This window comes from Periplaneta americana, chromosome 13, assembly GCF_040183065.1.
Source record: "Periplaneta americana isolate PAMFEO1 chromosome 13, P.americana_PAMFEO1_priV1, whole genome shotgun sequence".
NCBI lineage: Eukaryota > Metazoa > Arthropoda > Insecta > Blattodea > Blattidae > Periplaneta > Periplaneta americana.
Window position 1 is genome coordinate 73,284,432 of NC_091129.1, and position 14,878 is coordinate 73,299,309.

The following is a 14,878-nucleotide window of genomic DNA, read 5'->3' on the forward strand; positions in this document are numbered from 1 at the left end:
GTCGCATCATGACTGGAATTGATCTTTGTTTTAATCAGTGACAGTGATATGAACCAGCCAAGTTTCGAGTACCGACGGCAGGAGTCCGAACTATGAGCTCGTTGCATGTTTCCTGTTTGTAGCGAAGCATCGACCTCATGTCCAGTCGTTAATAAGAAGTTGGTAGGCCTGTATTATTATTATTATTATTATTATTATTATTATTATTATTATTACCTTCTACAAACATTAGAATTGTTAGACATGTTTCGATGACTTACATTTTTAAAAGTTATTTTTTTTTTTTATTATTCAGAAAATTTTCCCATAGTCTTAAATGTTTTCCTTCCTGTAACTTCAGCAAATTAATTTTTGGTAGATTGGAAGTGCTGTCTTCAGTCACCCTTTTAGTACATTTTCTCCATTTGTTTCTGTATTCCTTTATTTTGCTAATTTGAAAACATTTATTTACGAATGTCATCCACTCTTCTGTTATCCTGATCATATATCATGTAATGCCTCTCAAAAACTTATTTGTTTCCATATTTACTTGACATTTCTACAGTATAGACATAAGCAGCAATGTTAGTAATAACTAGACATCGGATTTTTAGGCACTAAAAATTGCAGTTTTAGGCGCCTAAAATAAGCTCAAAATTTGTAAAATTAGGCTGTATTTTAATGAAAATAGGCATTTTAGGCACATCAAGGTATCATACTTATTTCTTTCACTGAAATTTTTAGTTATACACTAAATACGCACAAAAAAGTATGTTTAAACATTAAAAAAGAATACTATATTATATTTATAAACAGAGCTGCACAAATTTAATATATTGAAACTAATGAAATAATGATTATTGATATCAAGATTACTCATTTTAAGTTACTGAAATTCAGTTCCATGCTCAGACTTTATTATAATTATCTGCACAGTACACCACCAGAATTTTTTCTAAATTCTCCACAGTTAACCTTTGCCTTTTGTCACTGAGAATCATTTTGAAAGCAGAAAAACTTCTTTCAACCGAAACTGATGTGAGAGGCGCAAATTTTAAATTAGGTACAATAGAAACATCAATACTTACTGGAGCATTTACACTTTCCCCCGATATCACTCTTGATACTTTTTCCAACAATGAAAATCCTACATTCTTATTTAATACGTTGTCCCACTTATTTTTAACTTTTTTCCCAGTTTCGCCCAAAGCAGAATGTATGTTCACTTGAGCTTCCTTTACTATTGCTATTTGGCTACAAAGAGATTGTTTTTCACGTTCTAATTGTTCAATGCTTGCAGGTATGAAAGAAAAGTTTGATGTTATGTAGGCAATATCGTTTTTCACTCGTGAGTCATTCAGACAATCTTTCACTGCTTTCACACACGCTGCACTATCAGTTTCAGGTAATTTATCAATAACTGTGACCACTTCTTTAAAATACTTTGAATAATACACCACTGACTGAATCCAGGTTCCCCATCGTGTAACAACCGGCTGAGTTGGGAGTGGGATATCTGGAAAGTTCTCTCTGAATATTGAAATCCTGGATGGGGCTTTACAAAAACATTTTTTTGTGTTAGAAATAAACGAATTGACAAGAGGAAATTCATTCCGGATTGTTTCAGAAACCCTGTGAAGGTCATGTGCTAGACAGGTTACATGCGCGAGGTTAGGATAAAATGTTTTAAGAAGTGGAGCTGCAGCAACCATGTATGAGGCAGCATTAGTACAAAACAACAGAACTTTAGAATCGTCTATATTACCTGAGTATAAAGGCTGTAGGCTTTATTTACAAAATAAGCAATGGCTAGGCTATTCACTTTCGAAAGTTCCTTAACACATACGAGGTGTGGAATCGAAGGTCCATCAGGACTAAGTTTTGCTACTACCATATTTGCTATATACCTATTCATAGGATCTGAGGTTTCATCCACAGAGACCCCATATGTAAGAATCACCTATATCCTCCCGAATGGAAGCTAAAGTTTCATTGTATATTCTGTCTAAGTAATTTTTTCTTAGGGTCGACTCAGATGGGATATTTTGTTTGCAGTATTTTTGTAAAAACTGTCTTAAAACCGGATTTTCAATTGCATTCCAGGGAATGTTAGCAGCAACAAACGCTCTAGTTAAATCAGCATAGAAATTGCTGCTGAGATTGGATGAAGTAGGCTGTGTTAGTAAAGTTTGTTGCAGTTGATTTTTCTGCTGAGCTTTAGCCTTATGAGCCGCTCCTTGCACATGCTGCTTTAGGTGGCACTTCTTTTCTTGCGAAATCTAAAAATGTAAAGTAAACTGAATTAAAATAAAATCCTAATTGTTGTATTGCCGTATTTCTATCACAAAGTTAGTGGGTTCGAACAATCAAAATTTTAATGACCTGCAAATACTTTAACTATCGGAATTTAAAAGGTTAAAGTGTAGTGGTCTTAAAAAGAATTATACCTCAAGATAGCTCAGTCAATGTATAAATATTATAGGCCTACTCATTAAAATTAATAGAATTTATATATTTCAACTATTGTTACATACCTGTTTGCTACAAATCTTGCAGAATATTATTTTTCCATCATAAGTGAATTCTGAATATTCTGTTAGCCATTGCCGGATCAATGTAGATTTTGCACTTATATTTTTCGGCATTATCGCGTTAAACTTCACAGGAAAACGTCCTACCGCTCAAAACTTCTCAACACAAATAAGGTGAGGGAAAGAGCAACTGTTAACGAGCATTCAAATGAACCGTTGTTATTGAGATTCAATTGGACAAAAATACAAAGTTCCACTTATTGTTGCATTTCCTGGTAGTGTTAACACTAGGAGGGCCATTCTTTTAAATATTTTGTAACGGTTTACCCTACTAATTCGCAGTTTTACGACTTTCCATAAATATTTCAAAAACATTCTTTCTCCAAAAATTGTGATTTTATGACACTCTGAAGGGCAGTACAACTAATCGGTTTCAGACCGAAAACAGTCATTTTTATAGTATAGTATATCTCTGAATCGGTAGCAGCACATGTTGTGATTGTTGCCTGCTTCAAAACTAAGGTTGGTTCTTTGTCGGCATTTATGCCTCCAAACATGTTACATTCGGTGAAATCTATTGCGAGTGAAGCAAAATTTCCACTTTTTAAATGCCTTAAATTTCGCAGTGAATGCATGTATAAATTATAAAAAGTAAGAGTAAAATGCGAAACTTTACAGTGAGTTAGGCATTTTAGGCGAATATTAACAAATTAGGCTCTAATAACCGTTTTAGGGCATTTTAGGGCACTATAAAACTCTTTGAATACCTTTCAATTTCCATGAAACACAAATATTAATAATTATTTTTACTTTTCTCCTAAAGAAACAAAATAGGCATTTGCCCTAGAATCCGATGTCTGGTAATAACGTAACTTTGTAGAATTTATTTTTTTTTTTTTTGCTTGTGATTCAGGAGTCAGTATTACTGTAAAACATCAATATTCAGTTTACTTTGTTAGATAAACATTCATTTCTTTGATAGAATATATTATCGGCTGTTTCATTATTTGCTGTATAATATTTTCCCTGACTGTAGCCAATGATTTAAAGCGAATATTAATCGTTAAACACTACTTAATGCAGGCCTATGTTTGTGTGTTTCTGTTAGACCTATGAGGACTTTATTGATCATGTCTACCACGGAGTTGTGTTATTGTTTAATGTTGGTAACCTTCTGTTGAATTTGCATTCATCAACATCCTCACCCATTCCCTACACTACATTTACACATACACTCATCCTGTTACACGACATAACTCTCTACAGACGCACATCATGCATAGCATGGCCCAACGAAGTGGTGTGCAACTTGAAAATGGGTCACAGTTCTGCCATCTATCCGCAGTATACGGATCCCGAATCACGCAAGTGAAGTGGGTAGGCATTGGAGACACACACACATACACACGTACACAAATTACTCCATTCAAGATACTTGGAGTGACGCACCGTTAAAACCGAAAGGCTAGAACGTTAATAATTTTAATAAAAGCATTTATACTTTGATTATTTATAATCAAAAACACTAAAAATGAAGGGTTCAGAGCCATAGTGGGCCAAGCGCCATTTATTAAAAACGGAGAAATTAAGGTTTAAAGTTAAGTGAATATAATAATTTAATGAAGATTGACAGATAATTTAGTTTTAATGTGCAATTTTTATATTATTTACTAGGCCTATATGTTTCATTGAACTATGGTAAGCACTTAATTTTAACCCTTGTTTTCTCCGTTTTTAATATATGGCGCTTGGCCCACTATGGCTCTGACCCCTTCAAATGAATTCAGTCGAAATCTGTTAAAATAATTTATAAATTATTAATAGTTCGGAGTCCCCTTTCAGCTTAACAGAATATAGGCTATCATCATTACCATCATCATCATCATCATCATCATCACCATAATCATCATCATCATCATCCAAAACATATAGTAGATCAGATGGTCTGTTACGGTCTCATATCAGTACAACTGTGATGTGTGCGACCAAAGTATCCTTTTCCACTGGGTGCATACTGCAGGATTATTTTTCGGAATGAGTATTAGGCTATTATTATCAGTATTAATATAACAGGGAAGAATAATCAAAGAAGATAATTATGATCATTTTTAGACGAATGTTAACGAATTGGAGACATCAGCTCAGTCTGGATTGAAATTTTAAACGTGTTCTAATAATAATTAGTTATTTTAAGTTGCTAAAATCTACCATATCTAATTATTATTTTGAGAAATTTCTATGTGACGCCAGTAATCGTCCATTATATTTTATCTTGACTAATAGGTTACACTTTTACTACGTCATACTAGTTTGACCAATAAAACTATACGGAACGACGTATTTCAACCAATCCTACAACTTTATCACCTCCCCAACATGTATTTATCACCTCCCTAACATTTGTTTTCATAACCTCCCTAGCATTTGTTTCTTTGTTTGCCAACATTATACTTTCAATAATTCTGCATTGCCTGGGAAAAGTGACATAAGTCAGTTTCCACAAACCTTTTTTGATAATTTATTGATAACATACGGAACATCTACTCCCTTGGAAAAAGAGACATAAGTATTTCTTCCATTACAATAATTCATACAGAAAAAAATCAAATCGACATAAACCAGTGTAAGTTGTCAATAAATTATCAAAAAAGGTTTGTAGAAACTGACTTATGTCACTTTTCCCAGGCACTGCAGAATTGTACCTTTTGAAATGATTTATATTTATTTCATTATCCTTAATTTAAAGTTTTCTGTCATTTATCTTGTTTATATTATTTAGGTTATGTTCTAGCTTCTGCTGTATGAAATTATGGATAGTCAGGTATCAGAGATTGTTTAACATATTGATAATTGTAATGGAATAAACACTATTAATAAAAATGAAAATGAATCAACAAAGGCTTCTTCACTAGTAATCGTCCATAGAGATCAATGAAGATTGTATAGTTGGTACAACTGATGAAAAGAGAACAAACAGTTCATCATAACACACTACTGCCATCTAACGGAATATATTTAATGATGAGGTGGTACAATAATACATTTTCAAGACAGTTTAGTACATATTTTAGTAAGTCAATACTTTATGGTATTAGAGTACTTTATTTCTTCTAATCTTTATATACTTACTTTTAATCGTTTAATAGTCGATTAAATCTCACTGGAGATATGATTTTCTCTAGATAAAACAAAACCTCTATTGAGATTACTGTAAGTAAAAAAAAGTCTGCAGTGTGACTGAATTATGACCTATCTGTTTCAATTAAGCCTAGTCAAGTTTACAGATAACAATTTCCTTCGTTAAGAGAATAAGTTAATGAAATGGTCAGTAAATATCCGTGAAAAGAAAAGGGATTCCATCACACTTGGATTATGAATGGCCGTTGGTCAGATATCTCGTACTCAATTTGACCATTATGACTGGATTATCAGTGAATGCAGCATATTGAAAATTTCTAGTCCCAGCATTCAAATAGAATGCCTAATACAGATCCTTGGAGTCAGAAAAGGAGATCTTGCTTGTGTTTGGATCCCTGTCAATAAAGATTACCTCCACCCCCCACTGTGCAACGTATACAACCTCTGAATACCATCGTTTGCTTGCGACTCTTCTTAGTTGTATCATCGAATATTCAAAGCTCCTACATGGGTGGGGCGCGTTACCCCTTCCCCCTCCATTTTGAACTATTGTTACGTTGCCAGACGATTGAAAAATGTGGACGAATCGATAGTGTTGAGAAAGGGAATAGAAGTATCGAGATAGAAATGCTGAAGATTCACCCTTTACCATGTGTTTATATCAACTGTGCTCAATTTTATAGTTACGCCTTTCACTGAGTTTGCAGTAACCCGCCAAGCATGGTGACGTATGGACATCTGACAGACTTTGTATGTAGCCAGTGGTGGCTGGTGTAAACCAGAGTTATCTATCTTAGACACAAATAATGATCAGCAGCGATAGGCTAAGTCCCCGTCGGAAAATTTCGTGTGCTTTCGTGAGGGATTAGTTTCACACGTGAACGAATGTATTATGCGGCGGAAAAGTTCCAGTAATATGTTGTCATTGTTTCAAATGACTCTTGTTGTAAGAACACCTAACTGTTACCTTGAAACTCAGGGTTCACGTTGCGGTTTAGTAAAATAAAGGGTATGAGTGAAAGACTCCACTCTATGTGTATTTTATTTATTTGTTGTTATTTCCATTTATAAGTAAAGTATTATAATTTAGAACAAAGATGTATTCAAGGGGTAAATTAGATGCTAAATAAACATCCTTGTCCACACTGTGGAGTAACGGTTAGCATGTCTGGCCGCGAAACCAGGTGGCCCGGGTTCGAATCCCGGTCGGGGTAAGTTACCTGGTTGAGGTTTTTTCCGGGGTTTTCCCTCAACCCAATACGAGCAAATACTGGGTAACTTTCGGTGCTGGCCCCGGACTCATTTCACCGGCATTGTCACCTTGATCTCATTCAGACGCTAATTAACGCAAGATGTTGATACACCGTCGTAAAATAACCAAATAAAAAATTAACATCCTTTCCCTCGTCTCGTGTGAACTAGGCGCTGTCTGAAGGTGGACTTGAGAGAAATTCAGGCTACAGGAGATCGCGAATTTTTTGTGTCGAAGAGTGAACATTACAACAATGGAAATTAAATAATTTCCGTATTTCAATATGTATTCCGTGGGCTGCAAAATATTATAGGCCTACACTGTATGACATATATATTTTAAACTCTAAACTTAAAAATGCGTAATAAAATATAATAACAAAAGAAAAATAATGTGTTGTTTATAAAATAGGCTACTACGTAGAAAATAAATCCATCAAATTTAAGAAATTACTCATCATCATTCCACAAGTGTAGGTGTCTCAAATCGGGAATAATATCAGTCATTGCAATTGTGAGCTGATCCTTCAAATTATCGTTTGTAAGTCTATATTTCGATTTTTATTTAGCCAGCTTCATCTGAGGGGGGGGGGGAATTTCGCATGTGTAGATGGAACCAAACATTGATGCAGTTTTCATAGCGAACTACGTACATTTGGGTATGTTAATTTACAAAGTTGTTTATATATGTCCAAGCAACAATATTAGTACATTTAGTTTTGGTAAATGTGTCATTTTGTAGACGGTTAACCTCCATCTGCAAATCTAATCTAACATGTCAGACACCAACTTGAAATGGGTTTGGAAATAATGAGAAATCGTTCTCTATATTATTGAAATAATTAAATTTATTACTGGAATATTTGTATGCTTAAATTACCTAGCACTTGGGTGGCATTATCACTGACTACATAAATATATTGAAAAATTTCAAACTCTTGAAATAAATAAAATGGCATTGAGACAGTCCAATTATTTCTATGTCCTAGTTTTGAAATTATACATAGGGTAAATTAGGGTCCGTTGGACAGTCGGGCATGCTCGACTGTCCAACAGACCCTAATTTACCCTAAACAATATTCTACCACAGACGGGTGCTGTGTTATAAAATTCCTTTCGGAAAGCATGAATTATTAATTGCTTCAAGTATCTTGCCTTGATTTATGTCGCCACCGGCGTGGTTCAGTCGGTTAAGGCGCTTGTCTGCCGGTCTGAAGTTGCGTTTGAGCGCGGGTTCGATCCCCGCTTGGTCTGATTACCTGGTTGGGTTTTTTCCGAGCTTTTCCCACACCGTAAGGTGAATCCCAGGTAATCTGTGGCGAATCCTCGGCCTCATTTCCCCAAATACCGTCTAGCTATTACAAATCTCATCGACGCTAAAATAACCTAGTAGTTGATACAGCGTCGTTAAATAACCAACTAAAAAGTATTGATATATGTCGTGTATTAAGGTAAAGTACCCAAATAAGAAACAGGTTCCTAATAAGAGATACATTGTTAATTTCTCCGGTATAATTTGCCATCTCTCGACAACTATGGTAAATCAATGTTTGTGCTTCTAAGACATCGTGTTCTTTGTCTAACCTCAGTTGAAAGTAAGCAACGAAGCTGAGAGCAAGAAGAGTAATTTTTCACATTTTGAACTTTTTGGTGATTTTTGTTGAGGAAGTGAACAGAAGTTAATGTAACGTACAACACATTTATTATTAATTTTATAAAATTGCTGGCAAAATGTTGCATATAATAAGGTAGATTGCTAATAAGGAAGATAATAATTTATGACCTTGGGTAGCTATTTCATTTTTATTTATTCCGTTCCCTAATAAGAGATACCTAGGGGTCCTATTAAGAGGTAGTATCTCTTATTTAGAACCCTTATTTGGTTTTATTATGATGCTCACCTTTGAGAGTTTACGAAAGGCGTTAATGCTTCTAGTCGTGTCAGTTTGTGTGCCATAAACTACGTAAGAACCAATGAAAGATTAATTAAACTAATAATTAAAATTAATTACGAATTAGATCAATTATTAATTATCTATTGTCCTCAATTTATTACAAAAATTACTAATTTAAATGATTTAGTTATTATTAATAACTAAAATTAATTATTCATTGAGATGACAATAATTTCAATAGCTAAAATCAATTAAAATTGGCTAGTCTGACGATATTTCATTTACTTAAACATCAAAACAAAAGTGCGTAATTCGTGAAATATTCTCTACATATTTCAAATAAAAATCTTGTGCAATTATTAAAACTATTAAATTTAATTGTGATTCCTGGTTTCGAAAATTTCGTTGGACCTGTGTAAATATTGCCACTACAGCCAGTGCCTGCGTTTGTGGCTCTTGTCCTTGAGTAAAAAACCAGTCAGTGAGCACTTGTTGCCAGTGTAGCGAGAAAGGTAACGCCCAATACGTCACGAAAGCAATCTGCCAATCAGAGTTGTCAGTCTTATTGGCCACTGACTGCGTCAAAGGCAAGACACTCGCACTTTGCATGTCTGGGATGTGTCCTTGCATACACTGTCTAGTCAGTGGCATCTGTTACCACTTCGGCTGAGAGTGGTACCATCTCCTAAACAGATGTGACGTCAACAATCTGCCAATCACAGTTATCAGCTTTCATGCCCACAGACTGTGGCAAAGATAAGTTATTCGCTGTCAACGTTCCCATTACTTATTTCACGTGCCAGAAACGGTAACTTTGGTTATATCACAGTTACAGAAGCAGCAACAACCACCTCAAGAGTGGCAAGCATCAACCAGTGTGAAGTCGCATGTAAAGTATCCAAGGCAGGAAAGGAGCTATCATAATATCAACTCTTTATCAGAAACAAATGAGAAAGAGTTTAGATAAGGAAATACAAATACAAGATGGAGCTCGCAATAAGTTCAAAAACAACAAAAACCACAGAAAAAATCAGTCCAAGAAGCACTGCTTGAGTTCATCCAGTGATGAAGAATCCGATGTGAAAATGCAATTAATGAACTCTAGTGACTCGGAATATGGAGAAAATTATGATGATGGAGAGTGCTTGTTTTGCACTCGATTTTTTCAGAGGACACTAGGGCCCAGGGGGGAAGACTCAGTGTTCAAAATGTCGTCGTTAAGCACACGAAGACTGCGGCACTGATGAAGAATTTTTATTTGTCCAACTTGCTCAATACAGCGAAATAAGAATTGTATCAATCAAAGGGGTCGAAAAATAAGTGCAATCAACTTAAATTTAAAATATGGAGATCGAAGTTTAATATTCTATAATTTTTTCTTTCTCTAGCAAAATATTAACGTTAGCAATAGTAGCCAAAATAAGATTAGTACATTCATGTCCAATTTGACCGACTTTGTGTTATTTTCGTAAACCATATTCATTTCACTTGGAAAAATTTCAAGTAAACAACAAAATTGCTGTTGAGAGGAGTTAGACCACTGTTGCACTGAACCCTTCAATTTTAAAATGTTCCTGAATTTATTAATAAGGTATCCACATGATTTAACAATGTTATATATTGCTTCAATTTTCACCCAATGATAATAATTTTTGTCCATGTTAAAAAATAAAGTTAAATAACACACATATCTCTTATTTGGAACCTCCTTCCAAAACATCATCATTTCCCAGTTTTACTTCTTTTTATAATTTAAAATAACAATAAAAACTGACTAAATTTTGCATTGTCAATTCTAAAAATAGACGAAATGCTGTGTGTATTCCACTCCTTAAGATTAAAAATGTCTATTCCCATCCTCACTTATAAGCAGTTAAAAAAAAGTGTCTCTTATTTAGGTACTTTACCTTATTTATGTGAATATCAGATCTGAGATTATATGAAGAAATGTTTCTATGTATGTAAATTAATTATGAAAATATAAATAAGTTTATCCTCTGATTGAGATTCTAGCTGATATGTATATCTAGGCCTATTACCAGGCAAAACATCTCACTTGACGATATCTGTCAGAGGAAGAACAATAATTGTTTGTATGCATCTGAAGTCTGACTAGAGTAATATGTAGCTAGTCGGCGATGTATGCAATGGTGGGGGGAAAAGAACTGGCCATTCTACCCCATTATCTCCCTTAAAGTCTTGAGATGAATTTTTATTGCTATAAGAAATAATTATGTAAATTTTGCTTACTATTTGTACTTATTCATCTGATTCCATATATTTGTATACAGTATAATCTGTTTTTAGTCCACAGGGTCGAGTAGTGCATACGTATTTTGATTTTGCTCCTGTATGCATTATATATGTTTCATAGAATTGCATATTTTGACCGCTGTCTATTACCTGTATTTCTGCTTCGCAACATTAAAATATCTCCTAAACTAAGACTACTCATTGTGCATGTGAGTTTTCTAAGTTCCCTCAACAGAGAAGCTAAATTCGGAGTGAGACCAGTAGCCAATTGGCTTGGTACTCGCATAGATTCCTCCCCAAATTTCGTTATAAAGACGGCGATTGCGTACCTTTTAATTGTTTCCTCCCATTTTATTAATTCATCCACATTGATAACATTTGCTGTTTCCGTGTTTTGATTCTTGGCGTGGGCAGAAATTTACCGGAAGTCCAGAAAATTGACCTGTTGTCTCTTGTCTTGTACTTGTCATGTGACATCTTTGCGGTGACCTGCATCGTGCTGACCACTCCGTCAGGAACGTCCACAAGGTTAGAGAGTAGTGTTGATCTGAGGATACAGCTCACCAATAAAGTTCTGCCCTGTAAGTCGAAGAAAAGGAGGGGTAAACTAAGAAAGTGAAATAATAATAATAATAATAATAATAATAATAATAATAATAATAATAATAATAATAATAATAGTCCTCTGATTGAGGTTCTGGCTGACATGTACTTTTATTAAGCAGTACATCTCACTTGACGATGTGTCAGAGGAAGAACAATTGAAGGGTTCAGAACCATAGTGAGCCAAGCGCCATTTATTAAAGCCGTAGAAAACAAGGATTAAAATGAAGTTATTACCATAATTCAATGGAAACATATAGTAAGCAGGGGCGTATTTTGCGGGCTACCGGCGGTAGCCCAAGGAAATTACAAAAGAAAAAGTTTATAATATAACATAATGTAATAATTTTGTATTATTAGTTTTACCATAGTAATTAAAATTAAAGTAATTGTTAGATATATTTTGTGTCATAATAGGGTCAGCGGTAGCCCAAACCCTTTAATCAGTATACGCCTCTGATAGTAAGTAATATAAAGTATACATATTAAAACTAAATGATATTTCAATCTTCATTAAACTATGGTATTCACTTAACTTTAACCCTTGCTTTCTACGTTTTTAATAAATAGCGCTTAGCCCACTATGGCTCTCAACCCTTCAATTGATTGTATGCATCTGAAGTCTGATTAGTAGGTCTGAGAAATATATGCCGATATACTACCAGTGTGATTCGTGCGCCTCTAACTTTGAGTACGTCTCAGAGTTGGGGTGAGTTAACTCAGTGTCTTTCGTTCGTTTGAACTCATGTTTATCCTCACGGTAAGATAGTCCTCAGCATTTGGGTGGTCGAAAGCCACTCCTTTGACTTCGAAACACAACTATCTGCTAAAGAAAAATTTGAAGACATAATTTTATTTGTTAAAGAAATATTACACTATTTTAAAGACATGTTATTTTCTGTCTGTAGAAAATACACCTAATATAACATTGACAAGTATCAACCTTTTTATTTCACTATGTTAAAATGATGGTGCATTACGTTTTTGTTTTACATTATTTTTTTTCTCATATATTGTTGCAGTGAATAACAATCCATATTTTCAAATTTTCGAAGGAGAATGATTACCTGTTGCTAGAAAACATATCCTTACACATCCACACTTCTGCAGAAACATTGAGGACATATTTAAAATATTTTACACAAGCATTATCTATCTCAAAATCTGTAAGCATTATTACAAATTTCCTCATTTGAAATTGAGTCACAAATTTCGTCCTCGGCATTTTGCTATTATTCTTCTTTACAGGACGTTGAATGTTGCTTGTTACGAGTAGCAGTACTCGATCATAATGTAACCGATCAACGAAAGTTCACTTCTGAACGAATCTCACTGAAATCCCTCACCCCAACGCAATTACGTACTGGTGCCTGAAGTCAGAGGCGCTTGAAGCGCAATGTAACGGCATACAATTCTTAGCCCTACTGATTAGTGTAATATGTTGCTAATCGGCGATGTATGTAATGGAGGGGGAAAGGAACTGGCCACCCTACCTCATTATCTCCTGGCCTAGTTTCCTCATAAGTGGTGTCTTCTTGTATCATTTGTGAGGTTCAGACTTGTTTCGGACAGTTGCCTAAACAACAACAACAAATAATAATAATAATAATAATAATAATAATAATAATAATAGTTTCTTTAACTGGCAGAGTTACTGTAAGGCCATTCGGCCTTCTCTTCCACTCAACCAGTATGATACAAAATTACTACATTGTTATAAACAAAACATAATAATCAATATAATGCAGTAATGCATAATAAGAAGCTACATAGACCGGAAGGCGTTCTGTGAGTTAAAATGAGATAAAAATTCCCGTTTGAAACCTTAATCTTTCAGTCCATAGTCCGTCGACAAACCGTTGCTTAAGAATCAATACCGCGTAACTGACAAAATGTAAATTTTACAGGAGAAGGAAAAAAACGAATAAAAACCATAAAAATAACGCAATAGTCTTGAAAAGTGGTTTATGGCTATGAAATAGCTTAACTAATTTGTAACTAAGTGAAAATGGATGATCATGGCTGTAGACATTTGGTCATGTCACTTACGCGGTATTGGAACTCTGCCGTTGACTACATTTTGTTAGTTACGCGGTATTGTGAGACAACTTTAACAGCTTCAGGACACATGCTGACAAGCGTTTTCTTTGCGTGAAAACTGCCTTCTGGAAATATTATTCGTGCTCTTGTATATTATGTCAATGTGTTATCTGAATTGTTGTCCTACCATCTGACTTGAGGTCAAGGTCAGTAGTCTGTAGCTTGAATCAGCACTAGATTACGTTCCAGACAATGATTGCTGCATTCTTAGTCTATCAAATGCTGAAACTATGGGAAAGGAAAAACGAAGACACCGTTCAATGTTTATTGTAATAATAATAATAATAATAATAATAATAATAATAATAATAATAATAATAATAATAATAATCTGTTACTAGGTACTTTATTTTCACACTACGTATTTGAATAGATAAGTAGAATTGTTACTAAAACTTTGCTGACAAGTATAATTTTATAATAAAATAATGAATAATAATAATAATAATAATCTGTTACTAAGTACTTTATTTTCACACTACGTATTTGAATAGATAAGTAGAATTTTTACTAAAACGTTGCTGACAAGTATAATTTTATAATAAAATAATGAATAATGAATATTATTATTATTATTATTATTATTATTATTATTATTATTATTATTATTATTATTGACAATGGACTTGACTGACTTGCGAATAATGAAAAGAATATATAAAAATATAATACTGATGATAATTTTTCAGGCACAGTACTCGTTAAACACAATAAAGAAATAATTATAGGCCTATGCTGAAATCACAAAAAGTAATCCTTGAGTATCCCTAGTGTGGAATACTGTCATAAAAACTATGGCACAATCGGTTCTACATACAATAATGAGACGGTAATTTAGACAGGCTACTAATGCTCTTTTTTTCTGTGCTTTTGCACGAGAACATGACTTTTTTTTTTTTTTTTTACTGAAGGGACGCCAACAGTACTATTAGCTAACCAATATCGCACAGTTCATTATTTAATTCCCAATGTACACAGAAACATCATTTTGTAAACTTGAATTTTTTTTCTCATTAACTTTTAGGTTGTAGACAAATGCTCTCTTTCTTCTCGATTCAGAATTTGTACTGCCAGGTCTTTTCGTAGGAGTGAAATTCACAAGATTTGATACATGAACGGTCCTCTGTT